The sequence below is a fragment of the Paroedura picta genome, chromosome 3 (genome assembly GCF_049243985.1).
Source record: "Paroedura picta isolate Pp20150507F chromosome 3, Ppicta_v3.0, whole genome shotgun sequence".
Classification (NCBI taxonomy): domain Eukaryota; kingdom Metazoa; phylum Chordata; class Lepidosauria; order Squamata; family Gekkonidae; genus Paroedura; species Paroedura picta.
The window spans coordinates 151,523,267-151,549,243 of NC_135371.1; the positions used below are offsets into that span (position 1 = coordinate 151,523,267).

Below are 25,977 nucleotides of genomic sequence, written 5' to 3' on the forward strand. Positions count from 1 at the left end.
AGTTGTCACCACTGGTGGCAAGGGAACCACTCAGTGCTTCATTGGCCCGTCTGGATCCTGGGAGCTGCAACTCCATGGTCTCCCTTCCTCCCCCCCTCAGCCTGCCTGCTGGGGTATATTGGTGGTAGGCAGGTCACCCAATGTGGGCTCGACCTCCATGCTGCTTCCATGCTCCTTTGGCTACATTCAATAAAGCTGTGACTGAGTTTCTTTTCCGAGCCAGTTGTGTTGTTGCATTTTCTTCTGTGCCCTTGCTCCCCCCTTTGCCCCCAAGCCCACAATCTGGGCATGGTTTAAAAATCGGGCACAATCCCAGCAGTGGAACAATGCAGAATAAAAAACCACATGACTCCAGAGTGCCTGCTTGCCAAAGGAAGATATTAATGTCCTTTGAAAGAACTATCCTTTCTTCTCTCTGGCCATTTATGCGTGCACAACTTACTTTTGATTTACACTAAAGTCGATTTACACTAAAGTTGGTAAGGCTTTACTTTGAATGCTGTGCACCTTTATTTTCTCCTATTTTTCTCTTAGGAATTGCAGAGTATATATTCTGCATTATGGACATTAGTGCTGCAGTGCCAAAATTTCATGCTCGGTCTCTCCTTTTCGGTCAGTTTTGCGCCGGGCATGTTTTTAAAAATAGGATAAATTCTTCAAGCTGTATTTACTCTTGGTTAGACATCTTGGTTCTCTCCCCACCCCACCCCACCCCACCCCATTGGAGTACAAGTTCTACTATTGCTTACTTTTTACATCATATGATTTTTGAGGGTGTTTTTTAAACAAATCTAGCAACATGAGGATGTTTTCTTGCTACACTTTCAGCACTGGTCAAAATATAATTGAAAGAGAAAATGTTGAGATGGAGCACTGCCCATTGCTCCAGTTCTCCAAGAAGTCTCAGGAAGCTTTGAAAGGGTGGAGGGGGAAGGGAGGTTTCAGTTTTGGAGTTCTCACTTGGTGGGTAGGAGGGCCTGGCTCCATACACCCACCAGTGCCAGCAGCAGGGATGGAAGATCTCAGGCCTCTGGGGGGAGGGGGGAGGTCAGAGAATGGCAGTAAGAAAGGGGGTTTCTCCATTCCAAGAATTATGTTGTTTCTTGTTGGTGGTACAGTAAAGTTGAGGGAAGAGGAGCAGTTTACATCACACAAGGCAAACTGCTTTATTTAGGAAATAAAGAGACCTTCTTTTGCTTAGGAAGGAAAAGGTCTCTGGGTGGCGATTGTATAGCTGAGGTCCTGGAGGAGGCATGTCTGACTCCTGAAGCTGCTCTGGGTTTCTATGTAGAGAGCCTCTGCCTGGCCCCACTTGTAACTTCCAGCTCGAATGAATCCAGCCACAGGCTGGATGTCCGGTGAAAGCAGAAATTCCTTGAGGTTTAGGCCATGTGCGATAGCAGCCAGACTCCAAATTCTGGTTGCTCTGGAAGGGAGTTCCCAGGTGGGCCAGCCCCTGCAGCCCACCTTCAAAGCAGAGCCCCACTCTGGCCCTTGCCATCAGGAAGTACACTCAGCACAGGCCGAGGATCCATGAATGCCATAGTCACCACCAGACCCTGGGCCAGCCAAGCAGCTATGTGGCCTCCAGTCGTCCTGGCAGCCGGGAGCTCCTGGGAATATTCATCTTCTGAAATATTTATGCCCTGCATTTCCCATTGTCAAATGGGAGTGAGTCGTTGTGCAGAGAGAGATTTGGTCTTGTTTCAAGTGCAAAAAGTGCAATGTTTGTAGACTCTGTTCTCTGACCAGCCCCCTTGGAAAAGCCAGAACAGGAACCCATGAAAAGCCCTCCCCAAGATGATTCCAATTAGACAGCTGTCACGGTGATATTTTTGAGTGCAGTCCAATGGAAAGCGAGGCACCAAAAACAGATGTTGGGGCTGGTGAAGTCTATAGCAACTGTTCTCCCGTGACCTTGCTTCAGAAGGAAAACTTATCACAGGCTAAATTGGAGAAGAAAAACTGCGGTGCCAAGACTTATCAGCTCATTATACTTGAGAGATTTTTGGAACAACAAAATACCATGAACCTGCCTTGGCAGGCAGAGAACTGATAAGCATCTGTTCCTCACACATTCTCGACTCGTTTGCTGCCAACATATTTAATTTCTCTGTCAAAATGAGTGGATGTGAACTGGATGCTGGTCAACTCGGGTGAAGCACCGTATCCTTGCTGGTGATGCGACTGTCATTGTTACAGCTGGAAGGGTTGTGCTTAACAGCAGCGGACATCTGAATTCGAGGAAAGCATCAGGCGTAAAGAAATACACGGCAGTGAGGACAGCATATAATGATTGGGAATACTTGACTGCATTAAGTCTGCATTTCCTGGTCAGATTCCTGCAGAAAAACTCATGACAGTTTTTTAAATTTATTCCACCTGCGACAAATAGGAATAGGCTGCCTAAGGAGGTGGTGAGCTCCCCCTCACTGGCAGTCTTCAAGCAAAGGTTGGATACACACTTTTCTTGGATGCTTTAGGATGCTTAGGGCTGATCCTGCATTGAGCAGGGGGTTGGACTAGATGGCCTGTATGGCCCCTTCCAACTCTATGATTCTATGATTCTATACACACCCAAGCCTATTACTGCAATCTTGAAGTCAGGGACCGCCTGGTGTGAACATTCCAGGGCATCTTTAATCTTGGAGAAATACATTCGATATACACCCTGGTTGCCACAGTGGTCAGTAGCGGCTTGTGGGGTGAGTCACAGGAAATATTCCAGCCCAGAGCATTGTGCACTGGTAAACAGGAATGTTCAAACAGCCACTGGTTCTGTTCACCAATCTCAAGCAGGAAGCTGCTGTTTTGATGATCTGTTCAGCTGCTCATGACCTGTTCGCCCTTGTTTGTTGGTTACTTTTCGCATACTCAAACACTAGCATGCACTCAATAGTGTTTCATAACCACACATTCTCACACATCCTGAAGAGAATTCTACGTCGCCCCCTCTGTCACCCCTTCAGCAATCAACCATATAAATAAATAGAGAGGAAATCTGTCAGTCAGTGATTCTAAGTAGAAATTATGGCATCCTATGATTATTACAGCCTTTACAAGGCGAAGTGGCTTCTCCCTACCATTCCAAATTTATGTGGCAGTGGAGGAACAATCTTGTGTTATTTCAGGACACAAAGGCCATTGCAGAGTTTGATCCCTAGCTGCTGCCACTTCATGCCTTCTAAAATCTGCTACTCTGATCCCAGCTTGTCTCAGACCGATTATGCATGGCGATGGCCATGCTGGGCCACCATCCGTTTATCATGGGAGAGTAGCATACCCCACTGCTTCCTGTGTACACACAGGGGATGAAATCCCCAAGCACACAGTCTGCCCCAGAGTTGTGTGTGCGTATGCACAACTCCAGAGCTGGAAGGTTCTACCATGCCTCATGGTGGCAGCAGCAGCACGGGAGACGAGGAGCATGGGGGGTCCCACCACAGGATGGTGGGATAGCAGCATGCCGCTATCCCACCATCACGGGGAGGGGGGTATATAAACGCCCCATTCGGCTCCACAACACCCTGAAGCCAAATGGGGCATTTTGTGTCTCTGCAGGGACACCGTAAGTGGGGGGGGGGCACGAGCCAGGCTTCAGAAGCCCTGCTCTTCCTATATGCATGGGCCTGTCCCGGCCAGGGCTCTGATGGCCATCGCAGCAAGAAAGGGAACGTGGAAAAATCAGTATTCCCTTGCTGTGGGCCATCAGAGGCCCTGAAGGAGGCCAGGGTAGGGAGGGGCCCATACAGCATTCATAAGCAGGTACTAGCCTCGCGATCATGCAGGCACTGGCCCACCCTTCCCTGCCCATGCATAATCAGTCTCATATGGACACAGACTCCAGGCATCTGGAATCTGGTCTAGGATAAGTTCATATGGAAGCAATTCCCAAAACGTAGCACAAATATGGAATTCTGCAGCATCAGAAAAGGAAAACTCAAGCCGCAAACAATGAATTTCAGCCCCATGTGCTGCAGCACCCTTCCCCTTTTACAATGTCCTCTTCTGGCTTGGTTCTGCCTTCATCCTCAGTTGCTAATGCCCTGCTGTGCAGATCAGCAAAGCACTTCCAGCACAAGTGTTTGTCTCATTAACTTTAATACTTCTGGGTTTTGAGTAATCAGTGTCTCCAGAGGAGAGAAAAATGAAGAGGAATTTCCCGGACCAAGAATAACACAGAAGGAAAAATTGTGGACATTCCGTTGCAAGCTCAGAATGGAGAGATCTGTTTTCTGTTCTGCTCACTGCCCCAAGCACAGGAGCTAACGTAGACCCTCCTCCCCGAACAAAGATTCCATCTATCCCCTCCTTCTCATGTGACCCTGATCCAAAGCAGATATCATAATCGTAATATAACAAATCACTCAACTGGCTGTCAGCATGGATCAATAATAGTGTGGATCTATGATTGTTCAATGTTTTGGGAAGAAGCCCTGTTTTCAAAAGGATGTCTTTAAAATGAACATATTGCTTAAAAATATTTTCCTGCGTGCACATACAGTAACGCAGTGAAGATCCTTATGCTGTGGTGGCAGCTTTTGCAGAAGCAACTGAAAATATCTGCAGTTCTGCACAGTCAATCAGGGCTCCAAAAGGCAATCAGAAAGCCTGCAGGATGGAAGCATCACTTGGCTCTGCCTCTTTTATCAGAACTCTGGCTGGGGGCCAGGAAAGGTGTTGAAGGACGCCATGGCAACGACAAGACCATGTTGGGAACTTCTCCTGGAGCCCCCTATTGGTTAGACACAGTCCAACATGCATAATGATTCCCCATAGAACATTTAAACTGAAAGGGCTGGCACCATCGCATCCCTGGTGGAAACAGAGCCATAAACAAATTATGGTGACTGAAAAACTAGTTTATGGCAAGCAAGGTTTTTCATTGTTGGATTGTTCTGCTGTGTGTCTTGCCAATGTACTTATTGGGCGTTTTCTTGGGAAAGGCAGGTTAGAAATATTTTGTTTTTGCAGAACCTAAGAATAATGGATGACATGCAGTCAGATTCTGAGGATGGTGTTTGTATGATTATAAATAGTGTGTTATGATGGTGGTTATAATTCATAGCAGAGCCTTGAAATTCTTATCCCTGCGATTTTTCTAAATGTCATTTATTGTAATTCCATTATTCCAGTGTTAGAAATAGAATAGCACATGATGGCCAAATACTAATTCATTAGGTTGATGGTTGGTTAATAGTCCAGGTATAGCCCATTGATCTTTCATCATTGGGTAATAGCTGAGGATCTCTCTCGAGCATTTTGAATGAGAGCTTGGAGAAGGTGACATTACCCTTGGTACGAAAAGGCAGCTGAAGAAGCAATGTGAGGTTTTAGAGGGACAGAGTTAGAGGGAGAGAACTCAAGAGTTCCTAGCCAGAATGGGGGGAAGAGCGTAGGCTGGTAAAGCCAGTTGTCCTCTGGGAATTTATAGCATGCTGGAAGAAGTGTATGTATTTGCTTCATGTATTCCAATGAAAACTTCTTCCCCCTCCATTCTCCTTCCCTGATTACTGTATCCCCATAATGTCATACTCTGTCCCAGTTTCTATATAGAGTTCTGAGTCAAGCATGTTGGGACACTGTATAGAAGTTGTTCTCAACCTTGGGGTCCCAACCCCAAGTGGAGTCACCTGGTCCCTTCCAAAGTGTCACCAGGTTGGTGATGGCAGCAGAAGAGATAATCCATGGACACGTATGTCTCCTTTAAGCAATGCTGAAAGCTGATGCTGAGGGCTCTTCTGCACATTGAAGAAAATAGTGTTATGCCAGCAAAATGGCATAATGCTAAAAAAGAACGTGCTTCCGGCCACTCCTAACCTTCAGGCGCACTCATTTTCCTCTGCCGCCTTGTCACGCTTCTTAGCACTCCACATGACTGCTTGAAATGGGGGAAGAGAGCAATGTGCTTTACAAGTAACTCTCCTCCACCTGTCAATCAAGCCAGGCAGCCAGTCACCTTTCTCCATGTTTTAAAGGGGCTGCAATGCCAGCTAATTTTTTTTAAAGTAAAATTTCTTCATTGATATGCCTATGCATCTAATCAGAGATGCATAGTGCTTTTTTTAATCCACCCCTCTTGGAATCATGAGCTTTGAAGCTTTTAATAATTAATCTTATACCCAATGTTTTGGGGGGAGGGGCTTTAGAGAGGCATGCTTTGAATTTTAACTGGGGGTAGGAGGCCTGCCTGTCTTAACCTTCTTGGTGCTTGTCACAACATTCCATGGCTTCAAATCACCCTGTTCTTTCTCCTCCCCACCCCCAAGCTGTTTCAATGCTGTATTCTCTCCCAGATCCTGGTTTGAGCCCAGACTGTGTATTATATAATTCGTCTCTCCTTTTCTCTCAGCTGGAACTGAAAGAAAACTGATACTCGAGGTAAGACTGCAAGGAGGTGACATATGTATGGGGAGGATTTGGCACCTTTGGGCCTAGTCTGCACACATAGGATAATGTACTTTCAATGTGCTTTGGCAGCTGGATTTTCCTGTGCAGAACAGGAAAATCTCCTTTGAAAGTACATTGAACATGCATTATCTATTGTGTGCAGACTAGGCCCTGGTTTCAAAATTAGATTTGCTGCATTCTTCACATAACACCTGGTTGGGGAATACCTGCATTTTAAAAAGTATCTATTATCACTATATCTAGTTGAATCCTAAAATTTGTTATAAAGGTGTATAAAAACAATGGTTTCCTCTAATTATTTTTTGCCATACTGAGTGCCCCAGTTCACACCCTGAGCAGAATATAACTGCTGGAATCTTAAAATGGGCAATGGGCTCAAGACCCAGTGCAGCTCCAGACTGCTGCTGAGCAGGGCTTCCTGTGTCAATGAGCAGCCACTCACACACAGCTTAGAGGGAACACTGATGACAACCCTGTAATGCAGGGGTAGACAGCCTGTGGTCCTCCAGATGTTCATGGACTACAATTCCCATGAGCCCTTGCCAACAAACGCTGGCAGGGGCTTATGGGAATTGTAGTCCATGAACTTCTGGAGGACCACAGGTTGACTACCCCTGCTGTAATGGTTTCCATTCTAGGACCCAACAGCTTATACCAACCCATTACATGATATCATCCAGAGCAGGTTGTCATCAATATGCTGATTAATATGCACCCTTTTGATTACTACAAAAGTCCTGTCTGCAGTAGAGGTCAATAAAGCCTATGAGCAGAAGGAGTACATTTGTGTAGCATATTCTTCACATGTGGAAACAAGCTTAGTGTCTTTAGCAGGTCAAAAATCAAGGAACAGGTGGACTGAGCCTTCAGTGGGTGCATTCAAAATTTGTCTGCTTCATCCATCAAACCCCTTCATCCTTGCTGTATCAACAGTGCTTGAATTTCTTACATTTCTTACAGTGCTTCAGATAAGGGAAACAAGTCATCCCTGAGCTGGCAGGAACTCAGTTGTTCTGTATGAAGCTAACAAAGAAGACACTTAATAGTATTTTAAATTGGACAGTACTTGTGATGTGCACGTTCTCGTAAACCATCCTGCTGTTTTGGTGAATCCTAGAATCATAGAGTTGGAAGGGGCCATACAGGCCATCTAGTCCAACCCCCTGCTCAACGCAGGATCAGCCCAAAGCATCCTAAAGCATCCAAGAAAAGTTTGTATCCAGCCTTTGCTTGAAGACAGCCAGTGAGGGGGAGCTCACCACCTCCTTAGGCAGCCTTTTCCACTGCTGAACTACTCTGACTGTGAAAAACTTTTTCCTGATATCTAGCCTATATCGTTGTGCTTGAAGTTTAAACCCATTACTGCGTGTCCTCTCCTCTGCAGCCAGCAGAAAAAGCATCCTGCCCTCCTCCAAGTGACAACCTTTCAAATACTTAAAGAGGGCTATCATGAAGAAACCCAAATTGCTGTTGCATGTTTGGGTTCAGGTTAAGAAGGACCAGCAACCGAAGTGCTCTGTGATTGACAAGTGCTGGGACCTAAGACTGAGGGAAGTTTTTGCATTGTGTTTCCCTTTGAATTGGCAGCTCTAATTTTATATTTAAAGACTGGAAATACAGCAGCAGGTATCTACTCAGAATTCCAGTCAGGCTGCTCCTTCAACCTTTTCTCCCACTCTGTTCTGAATTGTGCATAAACAGGAAGAAGAGCTGACATGAGTTAGTAATATTCATTGTTCACGCGCTCCTTTTTGCTGGAACATGTGCCTACGGGATCTGTAGTCCTGGTTTCGACCAGGCCGGGAGGCTGGCAAACCACTCCCCTTAATGGCCGAACCTGGGATTGCACTCCAAGTTAATTAGGCTTTGGCTTTATGCCATATAAGGTCATGGAATGTCCGCTGATCTCTTGCTAGGGGTTTCGTATGACCTGACCAATTGGGTGCACACGCGCTCCTCAGGAATGTTCTTTGTCTACCTCTGTATAAATAAAGCTGTGCCTTTTTAGGCCTTTTTACCCCAACTGCCTGCTTCGTGTGTTCTCTCTGGCCATAAGCCAAAAGAGAGGCACGATATTTAAAAAATGGCTGCCATTCTTCATTCAAGATGGGTTACATTGGTCTCTTGTCAAGGAGGGCAGTTAGGGATGGTTTGATTTTCCACCAGCTCTCTGTTTCACATCTCCAAACCCCATCCTTCCACCTCCTCGTTTATAATGAACTGAGGCCAATCTGAACTTAAACTGCACATCACTGAATATTGCACTCTTGTAAGCATTATGGCAGAGCAGTAGCCAATGATATGTGGATCCATCTTTAGATCAGTCCAGTCCCATAAAGGTTACTGGATTAATGTATCTGGAACTCTCTTTGTTGCATTGTAGACTAGACTTACATAAGGACTGAGCAGGAACACAGGAACAAATCCCTATACTGTATCCTCGCAGAGCTCCTTCTCATTTATGTATTTACTAGGCTTCAAAGCCCATCCATAAGGATAGGCTTTGAAGGGGCCAGGGCACCCCCCACCAGCCCCCCTCCCCAGTGAGTCCTCTGGTGCCCCATGGGATTTGGAGCGCACCCCAAGGGCCGCGGGAAGCCTCCACCAGGGGCTCCCCTCCCCGGTGATGGGCTGGCCTCCAAAGCTTTTGCCGGGCACCGTACTCTCCCGTGCTCTGGCCGGCACCCTCCCGGGCGTTGGCCCATACTCCACACAGGCCTCAGAGCAGGGTCGTCGCATCTGCAATGCGGCAGGCCCGCCCCGAGGCCAGGGAGAAGCATCTCCTGGTCAGCCCGCTCCCTGGTGGTCAGCCAGCTTCTGCGCAGGCCTCAGAGCTCCAAGGCGCGCATGGAAGCCTCTGGCGGCAGCCGCTATCCCCCGCGGTCCCCCGGCTTCCGTGCGGGGAGAGGAATGGGAAGGCGATTGTAAGCCGCTTTGAGCCTCCTTCGGTTAGAGAAAAGCGGCATATAAGAACCAACACTTCTTCTTCTTCTACCTCGATTAGCCTTATCACCTTTAGAATTATATTACTGGAAAAAGTGAATGGGCATGATTATTAACTAGAGATGGGCAGAGGCCAGGAAATGTCAGTTTGTTTTGGAGTTCTGGGTGTTCCCAGCCCCTGACTCCTGATGACCCAACCCCCAAAGCAGAGGCGGAGTCCATCAGTGGGCTAAAACGGTTTCCTGCCGAGCAGCTGGTCACTTCCTGCCAAAGAGTGTGTCCCTGGGAGCCCAGCACACCCCACTAAACAGCTGATGGCGTGGACAGCAAGATCTCCCCCCACAAGCAGCTTGGGGTCTGCTGGGCTGCCCTGGGGCAGACATTTCAGCACACCAGTTCCCTTCCCTCCCTCTGAAAACAAGAGACCTGGACCATGATGCTGAAATGGCTTGCAGCCATTTTAAGATGACAGCAGGGCATTCGTACCCATCTTCTGTCCGCTTGAAATTGCTGCCAGCTGAATGCTGAACTGAACCGGACAAAAGTTTATGAAAGGTTTGGGGGTGGCATGAACCAGGGCCATTTTCTGTCATTTTTTGGTTTGTGCCCACCCCTATTGTTAACTATGTTGATTTTTTAAAATTTATTATATTTGTTTACCACCCTCCCTGCAGGCTCACGGCGGTTTACATAAAACGTATAAACAATACATGAAACAATCCATAACATAGAAATAACTGTAACAATGCTACTAACTGATTATTGCAACGGTGCAAACAATGAAACAATGCAACAGTACAAACAGGTCCAGAGAGCATTGTTGTTCAATGTTGTTCAAAGCATTAATATTGTCAATTCATGCAGTTTTCTACCTACCGTGTGCCATCCTTAGCAGAGCTCTACCCTTTTAAACACATTTACTTCGATGGATCTAGAAGGGAAGAACTGTGCTTAGGATGGTAATGTCAGCTTGGCATATCTCCCTGTAGGCAATTGTACAGACTTCCTAACATAAATTGCATTATACCTACAGGAATCATGTCTCTGTGCCCATTGCAGCCAATCAGGGGAGGTTTCCATTACAACACAGGATGTGTGTCACTAATTCTCTTAGAGAATGCTAGGTCTTCTGCCCCTGAGAAACCAAAATTCATATGACAGGGCAAGAATACACAAACATAGTTCCAGGTCTCAATAGATCACCTTTTGCCATTAAGAAACTCCATATCAGGAAGCTATAAGGAACAGAGAAAAGTACTTTCCGACTATGAATCACAAACAGTGAAATGTAAATTTGTTTGTGCAATTACTATGGCCAATGAGGCAAATGGGGAAGGGGAGCACAGTACAACAGTGTTTGTGGACAATCAACTATTTTCACAACTGAATATAGGAGTACCACAAACACAGTCTGCTCCGTATTTGATTAGACTAACTAAAACTTGCGAATGAGCTACAAATTGAAGGATGATTGAGCATTCCTGTTTTATATGTGCTCAGAGGCACATTCCTTTCTTGCTGAAATGCGAGAGGTGGAGCTTACAAGAGGTTGTTGTTGTTTTTTTGGGGGGGAAGCTTTTTTATTACTCCCAGAAACAAAGTATACAGGTGCTTCAAATCCATTTCCATCCTATACCAATCATTTAAGATGCAGAGCTAGAAACTCCCAAGTCTTTCTCAATTCTTGTGAAGAAGATTTTAAGAGCACACATCAAGCTGCAAGAAGCATTTGCTTGCCAAGTATATACTCTTCCCGAGATAGGTTGTAATAGGCAGCAGGAAAAGAGGCAGGGCAGGGAGTAAACAAATATCTGCTTCACATCAACCTGACAGCAGAAAGAGCCAGTTATCTCCTGACATTTTGCAGGTAAACAAAAAAAAAGTCTTTTTTATTTATTTAGGCGCTGTGCAACCTTGGCAATGGCGAGAGCTGGAGATGGAATAACAATAGTTTGTCTCCTTTGATTTGAAGTAGCAGCCTCTTTAAGAAAATCACTCCAAGTTCCTGAAAATTGTAAGTCATAAATATTAACTGCGATGAAAAGTTTCCTTCCACTTTGTATTTATTTATTCATGTGTCTTTTCTTAGCTTAGATTTATTTATGTGCATTGGATAATTCAGTGGGATATCAAACCTCTCTTTCTCACTCTTGCTCTCTCTTCAATGTTTGTGTGTGTGTGGGGGGGGGGTAAACTGACCTGGAACAGGACAACTAAGGTGAACCTCATATATTAGAGGTGCTTCAGCATGTCATGAATGCAGCCAACTTAGCCAGTAAGATCATCAGAAGAGGCCTTGATTCGGGTGCCCAGGTCATCTAATGCTACATGGGTAGCAACTTAAGAAAGTATCTTCTTAGTTGTGGTATCAAAATTATGGAATTCCTTCTCCCAGAGAGTTTTGTAAGCTTCCCTGGATCACTGTTGTTCACCAGCAGATGAAAGGACATGCAATAATGGGTTTAAACTACAAGTACAATGATATAGGCTAGATATCAGGAAAATAATTTTTCACAGAGTGGTTCAGCAGTGGAATAGGCTGCCTAAGGAGGTGGTGAGCTCCCCCTCACTGGCAGTCTTCAAGCAAAGGTTGGATACACACTTTTCTTGGATGCTTTAGGATGCTTTGGGCTGATCCTGCGTTGAGCAGGGGGTTGGACTAGATGGCCTGTATGGCCCCTTCCAACTCTATGACAGACAGACAGACAGACAGACAGACAGACAGACAGACAGACAGACAGATAGATAGATAGATAGATAGATAGATAGATAGATAGATAGATAGATAGATAGATAAAAATATTGTGGGGGGGAAAGTTTTAATTAGACCAGTGGGGTCAAACTGAAACCAGCCCATCCAGGGTTCTTATCTGGCTCGTTAGCAACTGGTCATTACCTTTATTGCCAGATGACACAGGTTGTGCCATATGTCCCTTTGTACTGTCCCAGTGCTATGTGTAAGGCCTGGTGGAAGAGGGAGAGTTGGCTTCAGGGAGATACTTTACAAAGTTTATGGAAATACTGTAAGAATGTTAACGTTTAAAGCATGTTTGTGTTTTGATTAAAATATCATTAATTGGGTTTGCCTATGTCCTTTATAAAGTTTGTATCCCCAGTACCTGGCATTGACTTTTATAGCACACATGGCCCCACCCAACAAAACAACACTTATCTCAGTTCTGAACCCTGTAACAAATGAGTTTGACATCTTGCCACCTCTCATGGCCAGACTTTTGTCCAACATTCCCCCTTCCTGTTGGCATCATGGGATTAGCTGTTCTCTTTGAGGCTGAGCACAAATGGGAGAGAGAGGTCCTGTCCAATGGACCAGTAGGGGGCTCTTTGTGTCATTTCTTCCACATTATCTTCCATATCTCTGGCAGTTTAGCAAAATAGACCTAGATATAGAGCCGATGAGGCTCAAAATAGACTGGCAGGAATAGAGCAGGTAGCTGTGATGCGGTGGAGAAAAGTACTGTCAAGGCACAGCTGGCTTGCGGTGTTGGCAGCGTTTAAATATGCAAACAATCTGCGCACTGGCTGCTTAAAGAAGAAAATGATTTTATTAAGAACAGAAACAGCCATGTATGAGAGAGAGAGAGAGAGAGAGTCCTAACAGACTGAGTAACTGTTGTTTTTCTGGAGGCAATCAGGAAGGAAGTGTGCTCAAAAGAGTAGAAAGTCTCCAATTTAGCCAATCAGGACACAGGAGGAGATTATTTGAGAAACACCTGGAAGTTCCTATCCAAATACACTACTTAATCCACATTAGAAGATCTGGAATTGAGGTTGGCAAAATGTGTTCCTGCAGATTAGTTTTTAAATATGGCTTAATTTAGCCCATATTTCTCACTAATATCTAGTGGCATCTTAAAGATTACCATTTTTTATTCTCTGTTTAGTTTTCTTTTTCAGTTGTAATAAGTGGCTTGTTATTAGGCAGATCTTTCATGTATGTTATTCTGCCCCCACAACTCCAGCTTCAAGAAGGGCATAAAATTTTCATTGCATTTGAGGATGCAGGCTCTAGTCCACAAAAGCTTATGCTGGAATGAAATGCTGTTAGCCTTCAAGGTACTATCAATAGACTCCTTATGAAGTTTTCTTTAAGTTGTCTTCCTTTTCAGTAAGGGGAGTTTTAGAATTCTGCTGCATAGTCAACAAACATGGGCAAGTGTGATCCTAAACAGAATTACGCCCTTCTAAATCTACTTGTATGGATTTAGAAGAGTATAGCTATGCTTTGTGCTGCAAATTTTCCATCTATAGAAAGGAACTTTTTTGCCGCCTCCATCTTGTTGCAGCTCACTGATCTCCACAAAATGCAGTTCCTGGGGAATAGGGGACATGGGGGGTGGGGGGGTGGAGGCTGGACATGGTAGAAATAGTCAATTTAGCCTGAATCCAACATATAAATATTGATGCTTCTGTATAGATTTTTCTAACCCATTTTCCTATCTGTTTGGCAGACTAATCCTTTGTTATATTGATGACTCTGAGTTTCCACTCATTTTTTAATGGTCCTGAATTGTTCAGTGGTAACCCCCAGGTAACCTATCCTCCATAAATTGGCGAGAGTTGACAGTTTTCACATCAGGAGGAATTACAATCAATTTTTAAAGTGCTAATTTTTATAATGGCTTGAGTAAAAAAGATTGGCTAAAATTCAGTGGAAACCCAGAAGATCAGGCAGGAAAAATGTTGATTTTTTAATGTGGCCAGATGCTAAAAGGGGGAGCGATAACCAGGTTTGTACATCCCTAGTTACCCCCCAGTTACTCAGTAACAAAACATAATTCCTTTCATTGTCCTTTCTCATCAGAAGCATACATAAAACATACCCATGACTAGTGAATGGAAGATTTGTTATGGAGATGTTAGGCTGGATTTCATTTTGTCATCCATCCTTCTTTCTTCAGTGTATAAACACAGGACTGGGAAGAAGCATTGCACTGTGGGGGGTTGTAGTTATATGAGATTATAAAACGGTTTGTTACTCACCTTTTGTTTCCAGTTGTCAGTTACTTGGAAACTGCCTCTAGTACCTCTAGAAATACAGGGGATGATTACATTTTATAGGCAGGGAGGGATTCATAAGGATCATAATGCTCACAAAGAAACAGCTGTTTCTTGTATTCATAAAGCCTCTGTGTGTCCCCCTCCCCATGCATGAAACTCACCTGGGAAATGCCGTGTTTTATTGGGTATTATTTGGAAACAAGTATCTAATTGTGCTTTAAGTTGGAAACAGATATTAAAAATAATTTATATTTAAATAAGTAGAATTAAGTAGAAATAAGGAGTTAGAATTCTGATTAGCATACACAAACCCATTTGTAAACAGATGATAAGGATGATAAGGTTGGCTAGTGTGGGGGCAAAGTCCTTAATTGTCATGTTCAGACAATTACATTATTTAAATTTGGCAAAGATGTTCTGGTCAAGCAAATGAAAACAAAGATATTGTTGAACTGATCACAGTATTCCCAAAAGATTGGGCCTATTTGTATGAGAAGAAGAGTTTGCTCTTATACCCTGCTTTTCTCTAACCGAAGGAGTCTCAAAGTGGCTTATAATCCCCTTCCCTTTCCTTTCCCTACAACAGACACCCTGTAAGGTGGGTGAGGCTGAGGAAGACCTGAAGTTACTGCTCTGTTAGAGGACTGTGACAAGCACAAGGTCACCTAGCTGGCTGCATGTCGAAGATTGGCCAGAAACCCAGTTTTTCAGCATGCAAACTGCACAGAGCTTTCATTCCAATCCCAGGTTGATTCCAATCCCTGCCCTCTACACAGAATGCGACTTCCGTTTTGATTTTGGGCAATTTAAATTTTCCTTCTGCAGGAAGAAGGATTGGTCCGGAGTAACCCTAACTTTATTGTGTGATATCTTAGAGTGCTTTTAATGCTCAATATTTCAAGATTCGGATTGAGAAAGCAGGCTGTTTTGAATCTGGCCTCTCCTCCGTGGTAGAGACGCTCTAATTGACCAGAACTGCTCATGTGACAAGCTTGCCTTAAAGGACAAGCCCCTAATTTCTATCAACTTCGGATGGTCTTGGATTTTTTCTCCCTTCTCTGACTTCTTCGATCCTCTCCCCCCCTCCAGAAAAAGAAAGAGGCTCCCTGCTTGGCTCCTCTCCCCCCCCTTCAAGAAAAGAAAGAAAGAGACTTGGCTCCCCCTCCCCCCTTCTGAACTACCCTGTGCAGAACACTTTCCTGTTTCAATGGGGGGGAGAGGAAGACCTGAGTTCAAATCGATCTGAATTCAACAATATTGACAATGGAATAATCAAAGTAAGTGCAGTAAGTGCAAAGTAAGTGCAAAGTAAGTGCTCAGATTAGAAGCCGCCACTCCTAACCAGCTGGCCCTCTATCACAAATAGGGTTGTCAACTCTGATTTGGGGAATTATTGGAGAATTGCCTGGGGAAAGTTCGGGGATGGAGGGAGCTCAATGAAAATGGAATGCTATCCATTCCATTCTTTGAATCTACCATTTTATCTTGGAGAACTGATCTCTGTAGTCTGAAGATCATTTGTAATTCCAGGAGGACTCCAGGTGATTGCCACTTTAATTACATAGTCTGTGCTCCTTTAGTTGAGTTGCCAGAGCTGCTTGGAAGCCCATCAAAAGAATTTCAGAATCTGTGCATTGGATAACCTATGAAATATTATGTTAAAGACTCAAGAACCCCTTGTGGAATGACAAAATCCAGGCTTATCTGGGGACAGAAAATGTGTTTAGACCATCATTATAAGGTAGATATGTCATATTGTATTGAACAGGGAATCGAGAATTTTCAAGGCTGAAGCTTGCCAGAAATTGTTGCATCTTGCCTACAACCCTTTCCAAAGATGTGTGGATGTTGAATTTGAGAGAATTCTTCCAAGCTGCCAAATGTTCTTTCTCATCCATTTCATTACATTAGCTGGTCAGCCAATCCTTGGATCTTTTTAATTCACGGTACTGTGATGAAGGAAGCTTTCATTCTCGAAGCCTTATACCTTGAAAATCTTGTTGGTTTTTAGACTAGACTAGAATTTAGACTAGACTAGAATCTAGCTCTTGCCTCACTACTGTGAGCCTTGGGTAGCTGTCGATCGGCTTTTTGACTGCTAAGTAGAAGTTGTGTTTCAGTTTAGCTGTCTAACAAACTATTTTTGCCTTTGTACAGGAGATGAAATCAGTTATCTCACAGAGCTAAGTATGAAAGTTATGAAAAGAGAACCAGTGTGTTGTAGTGGCTAGAGCAGCCATTCTCAACTTTTTCACCATTGTGAAATCCCTGAAAAATGCTGCAAGCTTCAAGAAACCCCCTAAGTGGTGTGATCATGTAAAATATGATTGAGAAGCATAGCTGTATACATGTCCACCTGGGGCCCCTCCCACCCCCTCCAAGGCCCATCACTGGCCATTTGGGGAGGGGGAGGCAGGTCAACGTGACCACTTATATGGTTATCTGTACCACTATATAATTCTGGTAAGGGCTGGTGGGAGGGGTTGGTCTCATGGCTTAGCTGCCACACAGGGTGGCTGTCCTGCCCTTGCAAGCCCCTCCTCCAACTGAATTGCCTGTCTATCCAACAGGCAGCCAATCATGTTTCATCCCCCAACCCTGATCACAACCTCCTCCTTGCATTTCCCTCCAAGCCTCCAGGTCACTGCTGTGCCTGCCTGTGCGATTCCTGCCTGGAAGAGCAGCAGCCCCTGGGGGTTTGGGTTCCCCTGCAGGGTGCTTGGCCCCTAGATGGCAGAGCCAGCCAGCCATGGTATCAGGGTGAGGAGAGGGGGGAGGGTGGCCCCATCCAGCGCTCCTGCTGCCCTGAGCATCTCTGGCCCCAGCCTTGCCAGGCCTTGGTGGGGCTTCTGGGGCAGCAGGAAGAGGACTGCACTGCCCACCAGCACCTTCCCACCCCAAAGCCCAGCCACCACCTCTACGGAGCTCAGCGTACCTTATGCAGCCGGCAGCTGGAGGAGCCCGGTCCCTGCTGGCCCTTCCTGCCCATTACCGCCAAATGCCTTCTAAGCCCCCTGGGGGCTTCAGCTGGCCTTTGGAAGCTGGTGGCCAGCTCCGTTCCAGTGCTTCCTCCCCCTAGCCCCGCAAAGAGGCCACCGATGCCTCTGCTGGCATTAGCAAGTACTTTGTGGCAGGAGGGGAGAGCTCCCTGCTGGTACTTCCTCCTCCCATCTCGCAAAGCACCCACTGATGCCTCTGCTGGCTTCGGCAACCGCTTTGCAGGGGGTGGCGGGAGGGAAGGGCTCTCTGCCGGGACTTCCTCACCTCTCCTCGCAAGGCTCCTGCTGAGGCCTGCCCTGAGGTGGGGGGTGGGGCCTAGCACCCGTTGTATTGTAAAATACAATGTGCTTTGCTGCTAATATCACAAAAAATGGGTAACAGATTTTTAAAATATATTAACAATTATTTAACTCCCGCTCAATCAGAAAACCCTTCTAGGGCTGTCAAGAAGCCTCAGGGTTTCATGAAACCTTGGTTGAGAAAGATTAGGATCTGTAAAATTTGATTTCAGATCCCTACTTTGCTATGGAACGGTGCTGGGGGACCTTGGGCTACTCAGGCACTCTCAGCCTAACCTACCTCACAAAGTTGTTGTGAAGAGAAAATGGAAGCGAGGAGAAGGTTGTCAGCCTCTTTCGGTCCCCACTAGGGGGAAGGATGGCGCATATGCTGTGGTACATCGACTGTTCTCCCCTGGGCTTTTTCTTGGACACCGTTAGCCTCCTTCTCCTCCCCCCCCTTTTTAAGGAAGGGGGGTAGGAAGGGGATCTTATTATTGTGCCGCCACGCTGTGACATTTTAAAGTCTTTTAATGGGAGTTTTAATGGGGTTTTAAGACACTGTAACCCGCCACGAGCTATTTGGGAGTGGCGGGAAATAAATCGAAATAATAATAAAAAAATAATAATAATATAAAAAATATGTGAAGTAAACAAATCAAATAAGAAATAAGGACTGTGTTTTTCTGTCTTGGGGTTTAATGTCATGGAGTTTCCAGCAAGTTCTAATAATTTAGAAGAGGAAGAATGTTTCTCTATCCCCCTTTCTTCACAGTAAGCATAATTTTTAAGCCTCTATCATATTCACCATAAATCATATTTATTTTTCTGAATTACAAAGCTACAAACTCTTTACCTTCTCTCCTGCTAGAAGGTGCTAGAACCCCTTGGTGATTCTGGTTTATTTTTTTCCTGCTTTCCTGGTTCTATATTGCCAGTTGTGGAATGGTTGGCTCCGCCATCTAGTTTTTATCGGCAAAACGGTGATGGGTTTTTCATTTATTTGGGTTTTTTTTTTAGTTTGCCATTTTCTATATTTTTAATGTTTCTAAATATTTTGTAAGGAGCACTGGGCCTGTAGATTTTTCAGGAGGAACGGTTGGGTTATAAATACGTTAAAGAAATAAAATCTTTCTTAACTGAACTTCCTCTCCCAGATGGCAATGCAACAATGTGCAAATTATTTTAAAGGATGAGAAATATTCACGGATACGTTCATCAACAAATGTGTGAAGATGAGGGGCAGGGGGGCAATTGATGCCTTGGTAGTTATAGGGAGGGGACATAGTCCTTGTGTCTCTGCAGCTAGGAAGGAGGGGAGAAGGTGCTCTTTGCAAGATGTAGAGCATCTTTTTCCAACTGGGATGTGTTCTTGATCGGAGCATCCAAGCCTGGTAGGCTAGAGCCCCAAGGCTTGCACCCAAATTTGCTAAAGCCCCTAGAGTGAATTGGTGTGTGTGTGTGTGTGTGAAGGGCAGCTGTTCCTTTATTCAGGGACTTTTTGTTTAGAAACTTTAGATCGTTAGTTTTACCATAACAGTGACCAAGGAGAAAGATTCTGAAAAGGTCACAGATGCACCAGGGACAAACAAAGTTCAGTTATATTATGAATTGTAAGTACTTTTGTTTGAAACTGTCCTTCTGTTTATTTTTTCTTATTGCAACAGGATTCTGTCTTTTGAGGTGCCCTGAGTTTGTGCCTTGTAGAAATAAAGTTAGTTTTAACTTACAGTCTGCACAAGTCCTTCACCACCTGCCCGGCTTCTTGGCATGCTGCTGAGTCTTACCCTACATGAGGGGGGGGGCTGGATTTTACCCAAAGTGATGGCAGCAATAGCAAAGGGGAGTAAATAAGGGGCTAGTCTTGCCTCTCAAGACGACAGAGACCATGACAACAACCATTAGCTGTGACAGTTGAATGAGATCTCCAAGTTCAGATCTGGTAGACTTCTAAATGTCACTTGCTGGAGTCAGCCACTGTGAGAACAGGGTTCATTACAAGACTGTCTGATCCAGCATGGATACTTTTATGCTCCCTCTTTGTGGACTACATAGGTATAAGGCAGCACTGAGCAGCACCCTAACATAGGCAGTGGGAAATTCCTCATAGCTAGGTAGCCTTCCTTCTAGCCACTTCAGTGGAGGCAGGCTAGAGGAAGAACTGAAACTTTGAATAGCTGAGTGGCAGTACTCAGGCCACAGTGTTTAATGTAGGGCACATGCTAGGTCCATACAATGTGACAGTGAAGCTTAGTAAGGTCTCTGGACATTTCCCTCTGTGAACTAGGTGGGTGTCCATGAACATGCTGCAGAAGCCACTGAAATCCTCAAGAGCAGCCAATGTTTCGTGCAGCCTCTTTCAACCTTTCAACCATGGAGGAACCTCTGAAATGTCTGTCAGGCTTCAAGGAACCCTGGAAGGGGTGACATGCCCTTTCAGAGAAGCAGGCGGGGAAGTAAGAGGCACGAGCCAGCCAATCAGTCCAATGATCATTCAATGTTTCCATTGTGGAGAAAATGACTAGGCCTGTACAGCAACAGGGGAAGTGGGCTCCAGTGACATCTGATGTCAGCAGCCCCCTGAACTTCTGGGAAAGGCCATGGAATCTCTGGGGAAGCTCTTGAGCAGGGGTAGTCAAACTGCAGCTCTCCAGATGTCCATGGACTACAACTCCCATGAGCCCCTGACAGCATGGACATCTGGAGGGCCGCAGTTTGATTACCCCTGCTCTTGAGTAACCCCCAGCTTCCTTGGAATTCTGGCTGGGAATCCTTGGTTTAATGGATAAAATCTGTGTACAAAAGGCTCCCTCAAGAAAAATATTTGAACAAATATGATTTTCTGGTCACAAATGTATGTGGATGGGCACTGCATGTTTCACGCATACTGATGAAGCATTTGGCAGAATTTGGCCCCATGACTCTGCTGATTCTTTGTTATTCTTTTCTATCCTGTCACCTGTCTGCTCTGATGTTTGTACAGAAACCCAGCCCAGAACTTGACATAGCTACTGAATAAAATTTTCTCTGGTTTCCTAGGGAACCAACACCTAGACGTATAGACACAATCTGCTCAGTGAAACGAAGAGGGGGGAAATGGAAGAAGACAGAGACAAAGTGAGGATCTGAACCTCGGCCTCTTCCCAGGCCTCCCATGTGGATGTTCTGACCCACGACACTACACTGGCTGGCTGTCAACAGGGGATGGCTAGGCTGCCCAGCGTCATTTGTGCTCTCCCTGTAGTCATGTCCTCCACTGCAATATTGTTTTACCCATCAGAATGAACAGCGATTGCCAGGGTTAACTATTAGGCAAACACAGAAAAGTATGGGAAACAACAGACAAAACCCGAAAGGGACGTGCAACAGGGTCAACTATTAGGGCATGGATACCTTGCTTCAAATATTTCCCAACCACTGTGTGCCAAACCACCTCCTGTAGTCTGTAGTTAGACTATGATGGAAAGTTGGACAGAATATTGGACTCCTTAGACATTGAAAGAATCTGTTCTTTAGATATTTAATGCAGCAAGAGAGTGACTGGTTTCAAAATATCTCCAGTCCTCAATGGTTACCTCTGCAATGGATCAGTTTCATTTTACGATCTTACAGTATGTAAAGATTAGGCATTACATGCTTTATAGAGTAAAGAGAAAATCCAAGAAGTGGTTCAAGTGTTCAAATTCCCTCTCTGCCACAAAGCTCAGTCACTTTTTCTCTCGTCCGGGCCTACCTTGCAGGAGTGTCATGAGAACAAGATAGGGGAGGGAGAATCAAGTATGCCATCCAGAGCTCCTTAGAAGAAAGATAGAATTTAAAAAATGCACTAGATAGTTTCCTAATGATGAACCTGAGATTTACTGGGAAGGAACTCTTTAAGGGGGAGCTAAAAAGTTCTGGCGAAAGAAAATTGTGCAAGCTGTAGAAAAGTAAACAGGTATTTTTCCAGAATAATTCTTGAACGATGTGGTGTTCAGCATTCTCATTTGTGAGGAAGAAAACAGCAATGAAACACACAGCCACTCAGAATAGAAAGTCTGATAAGCCACAATTCCAACTCAGAATCTGGCAGTTTTGTATGCACCGTATTTTGCAATGCCAGACGTTTGTCATTCATAATTGGGAGGATATTCCATTCTCTCTATTTGATGGTTCTGTCCAATGCTCAAGCAAAATTATTTTCCCCCATTCTAGACAGCCAGAATGTCTGCACTTGATGGGAAATAAAAGTTAATTTTGACTCCTGTGCTGCATCTAGCAGTTGCAAATACCTCAAGAGCATTTTCATCAGATATTCCCTTCTCTCATTTTTTTTCCACCCCTTTATCAGAAAATTTTAAAAGCAGAAAATTCTTCAAGCAGCCCTGGTTTGTCACCGAAAAAAAAAGCATCTGTTCCATCCATTCATCCAATTGAGTTTGAAGGTTCAATGATCTTGCTATTTTCCGGAAGAGTGAAGCCAAGAAATCTTATTTAAAGAAAGGGATACATCTTCCCTTTTCCTATTAGATGAAACGCTACCATATCTTATCAACAACTTACCCAAGAGCAGCTAGCACGTCCAAGATGCCTGCTACAAGCTTCTTTTCACCTTAATTTCACAAAGAAGGTTTACAGCCAGACCATACAGTCTGCCACTGGAGGCAAAGAGCAGAGAGGATCAAGTGGAAATGGCTTTTTATTACCTGCACACCCCACCCTAAACCATGACCCTCTCTCTCTCTCTCTCTCTCTCTCTCTGTCTCTCTCTCTCACAAACACACACACACACAGGCTTATTACCAAATAATGAGTATGAATGACTTTTGGGGGAAAACTGGAGGGCAAACTTTTGCAGTAGTACAATATCACAAGTCAGGGCATTACACCAGGAGTTGGCAGATTGATGCTTTACATTCCCTGCCAAAGCAGCAGACAAGACAGCTGCAGACCCTGTCATCTTCTTCTGGCTTTCTCTTTACAGCAAGCAAAGGAAAGACACAAGACAGAGACAGGGGGGAGAAACAGGCCAGAGAAACAATGGCTGCCTCATCTCCGTCTGTCTTGAGAGGCAGTCTGTTAAGTATGTAACCCTCAGGTGTTCAGTGCACCCAAACAGGACCATGGCACAACTGTGCAGCAGTCCAGGGTGCTGAGAACTTTGGACCTGACCAAGAGCTCCAGCAAAACAGAGCTTGATCAAATTACTCAACTACATGAGAGTCAAGTGTTTTCTCTGGATTCCATTTAGTTATTTTTTTAATGTAGATGATTGGCTGATGTTTGCGCTATTTTGATAAATCAAAAGATATAAATAGGGCTCAGGGTGGTTTACAGAAAACAGGAAAGGATACAATTAACATTTGGTAACAGGTAACAGTAACAGTAATAACATTATAACAATAATAACAAGATCATAATAATATTATAAATAGAAATTGTGAGAGCCTCAGCTCCATTCTTACTGGACCCAGTGGGTAACCGATTTGTGTTGGTCATGGGGGGGGGGGGGAGCTTGGGGGCCAACTGGAAGCAGTGGTTTGGGTCAACCTCAACCAAATGCCTGGCAGAGGAGCTGCCTTTTGCAGGCCTTCTGGAACTGTCTAGGTTCTGTCAGGGCCCTGATCTCCTCTGGGAGCTCGTTCCACCAGGTGGGGGCCAGAATGGAAAAAGCTCTGGCCCTGGTTGAGATTGGGCACAAACAGCAAAAACGTGGTTCCTTTTAAAACCAGAGTCCAGTAGCACATTTAAGACCAACAAAGATTTATTCAAGGCGTGAGCTTTCAAGTGCAAGCACTCCTTTTAGTTCATGACATGACCAGCTTGTGAGCCCTGAACCATCATGAGCTTTTAGGTGCCAAACAAACAAAGTTCATGATTCATTAGGATCCTCCCCCCATGCTAGAGACACCAAACTCACAGGAAGTCTTTGGCTGACTTCCCTTTACTTTTCCTCCAAATTTGGTAAGGATTGGTTTTACAGGATCGGAGTTATGCCCCCCAACCAAAAAAAGAAGGTGCCCCCAGACAAGTGCTTTCTGCAGACATGACAGGCACTGTTTCAGGAGTGTATAGAATGGACTATGCAACCTACAGATATCAAACTCACAGGGGACCTTCCTCTGATGCTCCTCTACATGCCCACCAAGTTATTTGAAGGCTGATTTTAGGGTGTATTAATTATGCCCCCCCCAAATTGTTTTTGGGGAAATTTTTAGGTGCAGGTTTAAAAGTGTATAGAATGGATACCCTGCAAACTGTTTCCATGGCTGGATAATTCCACCAATTCCCCATTGTTTTGAAATTTGATACGCATTTTATGTGAGCCTCTTGTGGCACAGAGTGGTAAGGCAGCAGACATGCAATCTGAAAGCTCTGCCCATGAGACTGGGAGTTCAATCCCAGCAGCCTGCTCAAGGTTGACTCAGCCTTCCATCCTTCCGAGGTCGGAAAAATGAGTACCCAGCTTGTTGGGGGTAAACGGTAATGACTGGGGAAGGCACTGGCAAACCACCCCGTATTGAGTCTGCCATGAAAACGCTAGAGGGCGTCACCCCAAGGGTAAGACATGACCCTGTGCTTGCACAGGGGATACCTTTACCTTTACCTTACGCATTTTAAGTGAGTGAAGACAGTCTGTCCACACCCACATAAAAACCACCAGAAACAGCTTGAAAGTTCATGGAAAGTTCATGCTGGTTGACCTGCTATAAACTTCAGTTCACAAATCCCCAAAGGACACAAATGCCCCAAAGGACAGATGCAAAAGAATGCCAAAAAGAGATAGTAAAGAGACACAAAATAGGTTTATTTAACAGTGCATTCCTAAGCAGGATTCCTAAGTGCTTTCCTAAGCACTACTCAAGTCTATTGAATAGTCCTTATTCCTAGGAAAGTGTACTTAGGATTGCCCTATTATGACCCCTGCTATCTAGTAGACAGATGTTCTCTGAATGTTCATTGCTCAGATGTTAATTACCAGGTATGCCTGGGCTCAATTTAGGTTGGGATCAAAGTATACAGGGAGACAGGTAGCATTTCCTACCACAATACTATTTAGATGGAAGGCCACCAAGGAAGTCCAGGGTTGCTATGCGGAGCCAGGCAATGGCAAACCACCTCTGGATGTCTCTGAATAGTTTTGCTACCACTCCCCAGGATTGCACTATAGATTGATCCTGCAGAGATGTTCTTACATCCTTACTCACATCCTGCAATATGCCTTGGGATACTGAGTCGTCTGAATAAGGTTGCCACCCTCAAGGGGAGGGGCTGGAGATCTCTTGAAAATGTAACTGCTCTCCAGATGATGGAAATCAGTTCCCCTGGAGAAAATGGCTGCCTTAGAGGGTGGCCTCTGTACCATTATACCCAGTTGAGTTCCTTCCTTCCTCAAACCTCACTCTTTTTAGGCTTCACTCCCAGATCTCCAAGAATGTCCCAAGCCAGCGTTGGCAAATTAAGCCCTCAGGCATTGCTTTGTAACAGCTTCCCCTTCCCTGTTATTTTTATGCACACATATAAATATATCTGCCAACCGAAAGCCTGCATGTATGCATACATGCATATGATGAAATGGGCTCAGGTTCATGACCACTTAATGCCACAATACATTTTTTTCTGGTGCTACAAGAAGCTTGGTTGCGAGTCGCGAATCCTAAAACCATTGACTTCAATAGACTAGTAAGAGTGAAGCATCTCAACACTACATTGAAGTCAATGGGTTTAGAAGGGTGCTATTCTTTTTAGGATTGCACTGTAGAGACAAAAATACCCAACCCAAACGAGGGGAGTGGGAGTTGTTGAGTTTGCTTGAGTTTGCTTGTTTGCAGGACAGTACCTGCACCAGACTTGATCAAGTTAGTGAAGCTATCATGGTGGAGCTTAGGGGAAGAGACAGTCTTATATGAGATAACCAATATTTAAAATTGATCCTAGTTAACTGATGAGTGACTGCAGAATGGAAGTAACATGCATGTTCCATCTAGGTCCTGATGATAGCCAAACTGCAGCATTCTGCACCAGTTGGAATTCCCAAACTGATTTTGAGGGGATGCCATTGTGCAGTGCATCACGGTGGTCTGTTCTCAATGTCGTCATGTCATGGATCCACATAGCCAGTTCAGTCAAATCAAGATCAGGGGCTATTTTGTTATCTACGTTTCACTGGAAGAAATACTTTTTAGCAACTATATAAACTGGCTTCTCTAGCAATAATGTTGGGTCCAGTATAAGGGCAAGGCTCCTAATAGAGTAGGCAAGGGTCAGTTGAAACCCACAGGAAGTGTGGAGCTCAATGCCCTTAAAGACCTCCACCTTTCTAGCCAGTTTTACTTCAGCTTTTCTC

At 44.8% G+C, this 25,977-nt stretch overlaps 1 long non-coding RNA gene across 1 annotated transcript in view; it reads left to right on the forward strand.

Moving 5' to 3' along the window:
• LOC143831352 (uncharacterized) overlaps positions 1 to 21,894 on the forward strand; it is a 32,673-nt gene extending 10,779 nt beyond the window's left edge. The window contains exons 2-3 of the long non-coding RNA XR_013228843.1: positions 11,256 to 11,368; positions 20,691 to 21,894. This is a non-coding gene — a long non-coding RNA (uncharacterized LOC143831352). The remainder of the gene's footprint in view (positions 1 to 11,255; positions 11,369 to 20,690) is intronic.
• Positions 21,895 to 25,977: the final 4,083 nt, after the last annotated feature.